Genomic DNA, 3,156 nt, shown 5'->3' with positions numbered 1-3,156 from the left:
GACATCCAACTTATTCATGTGAAAGTTCACAACAAACTGCGAGAACGAACTCGGAAGCGATTGCAAGACCAAGTCTTGGCTCAGCTCCCCATCCATGGCAAAACCAAGTTGTCCAAGACGTTCAATCAAATTGATCATCTTAAGTACATGGTCACTCACAGATGATCCCTCAGACATCCTACAACCGAACAACTCCTTCGATATCTCATATCGAGGTTTCCTCCCTGCCACATCATACAACTCTTGTAGATGCATGAGGATAGTGTGAGCATCCATATGCTCATGTTGCTTCTGTAGCTCAATGTTCATGGAAGCTAGCATGATGCATTGAGCAACATTTACATCATCTATCCACTTATGATACACAACATGTTCATCATTATGTGCATCACTAGCAGGTTCAGTAGGCTTAGGTGAGTCAATCACGTATTCCAGCTTCTCAATCCTGAGAACAATTCTCAAGTTTCGAAGCCAGTCAGCATAATTAGGACCAGTCAATTTATGAGCATCTAGTATGCTCCTGAGTGATAGTGCAGAAGACATAATGTATATTGTAAATCTGTAAATGATAAACACATAACAACACTTAGCAAATATTCGATTTCATTTCAAAATACTATATGAATCGGGTCTTTATTCATAAGTGGCTCCCATTAGTTTAACTAATTTATTCAACCCCCTACGTGAAAAATTAAGCATTCATAATGCTAGTGGGAATAGGGATCCTACATTCCATTACACAACCCCGGCTGTAGCACGAACCGCCATGTAATGTTCAATAGGTAGACAACTCTTGTCAATTACATCTTATGTTATTCCCTAATCAAAATTTAGCCTCTTGAATAATTGAGTCTCGGCTGTAGCACGACAAACTCAATATTCTAAGTCAAGTCTAACCCAACATTCCGTACAGTTGAATCAGTCCCAAAAGGCCCACGGCTGTAGCACGTACCGACCTTTAGATTCTTATTCAATGTACACATCTCTATGTAATAGACAAGTATTTCTTATTTCGAAATCAAAGCCCTCGGCTGTAGCACGAACCGACAATGATTCAAAAATAAGAACTATTTTTCTATCATGTTGGAAGGCTATGACCGACACAAGCCCATTATATCATTGGCCAATTACTACTTGATATTATTTAATTTTAGAGGGATTATATTACGTTACAATCATAATCATATTATAAATAGATTCTTCCTTTTAAATTAAATATTTCAAATCAATAATCAATAATCAGATGATTCCCAGATCGGGTGGAGCATTGTCAAGAGGCGTCACTTAATAACCCTTTCTTACAGATAGAAATCTGTTGTTGAGAGAATCATCCTTTCTCTCATATCGAAAATTCATATTCAATTACGTGTTTCATAAACACAAGCATCTCATGATTGTATTCATAATATTGTTCTTAAGGTTATGAAACAATTTCACTATACTAGGTAACAAACGCCTTATGTTCATTTAAGTTCACCTAAATCTATCATCGCATGATAAACTAAGCATATATCACATATATCAACATGAATAAACATCAAGGTAGGCATGTTATATCATCTAACACATTAGTCTAAGCATTATACATCTCTATGTATCACATGAAGCATTTAAAATCAATTCAAACGATCAAAAATAGCTTTAAAACACTTCATGGAACATAAACAGTTCAAAACTTTTATATAAACTAAAATAGATCACTCTATTAGATCTGTCTCGAAAAAATGAATCCAACGGTATATTGCACGCCTAAAACGGAGTTACGAAACTCCCAGAAAATTAATTTTAAAATCAACAGACGGGCTGTAACGCATTACAGGAACGCGTTACAAGCCCTGTAACGCATTCTGGTGATGCGTTACAAGCCTTTTAAGCCATTTAAAAGGTGTAACGCATTCCGTGAATGCGCCACAAGGGTGTAACGCATTCCCGGAATGCGCGACACCCCTTTTATTATTATTATTTTTTTCTTCTCCGCCGCCGACAGTCCTTCTCGGTTGCCGTGCATGTCAGACCTGCTTTGTTTCCGTGCCAACAGACAGAGTACAGCAGACTTTGCAGATAGCAGCACACAGATATATAGCAGATAACACAAATATATATATACTTTATATACATATATTTACTTATTTATTTACAAATTTTAATTACAAGAACTTCAAAAATTCATAATAAAAAATCTATACATCATAAAATTATGAAATAAATACCCAGACGATCTACAACACTTGTAGAATCCAGATCAACATTCAAAATAATTCTGAGAAACGATTTCTCATCAGACAAAATTAATCCATAATATAACTTGTAAAAATCATAATTAATTCATACAAACACATAAAATTCTGAAATTTTTACCACAGATCTATATGCATACAACCTATGCTCTGATACCATTGTTGGATTTTAAACGCAGCGGGGCATGGCAAAACACTTTTCCACATACAAAATCCAAATAAAAGCATATAAATCGTGAATAAAAATTCAAGGGATCGAATCTAACCTTTAAAATAATTCGGAGACAACGATCAGAGATCCTTAGCAGTTGCTCCTCAAGTGTGAAGCACTCCACCGGTATCCACCAAGAAAACGATGTTAAGGAGGAGGAAGGAGGTGGAGAGAATTGGGTTTTCCAAACTTTTTGGGTTTTTGGGTTCGTTGGTTAGAATAAAAATAGGGTCTATAATAGTATATTTATAGGCAAAATTTTCAGCTGAAATTTTCCCATAAATAATATTATTATTATCCCATTTATTATTCTCATTAATAATTAAAACACCTTTTAATCATTAATCCTTTTTCTAAACACTTTAGAAATAATTCTCTCTCTTGATTTAATTTCCAAAAATTAAATCCTTAATTAATAATATTAAGAACTTTTCTTAATTAATTTATAATCAATTAAATCTCATTTAATCAATTATTAAATTTGCCAATTAATTATTTATTTCACAAATAAATAATTATTAGCCATTATTAATTAATTCCTCCACCATAAAATCATTCTCTTTTTATGGTGTGACCATGTAGGTTCAATATTAAGCCGGTAGTAGAAATAAATAATAATAAAACTATTTTATCATTATTTATATAAATTCTCTAATTTATTAAATATGATTAATTAATTAATCACATTTATTCTACATCGTGAGGGAT

The sequence above is a fragment of the Apium graveolens genome, chromosome 6, assembly GCF_009905375.1.
Source record: "Apium graveolens cultivar Ventura chromosome 6, ASM990537v1, whole genome shotgun sequence".
NCBI lineage: Eukaryota > Viridiplantae > Streptophyta > Magnoliopsida > Apiales > Apiaceae > Apium > Apium graveolens.
The sequence above is the reverse complement of the archived record's forward strand: the minus strand, read 5'-3'. Positions refer to the sequence as shown.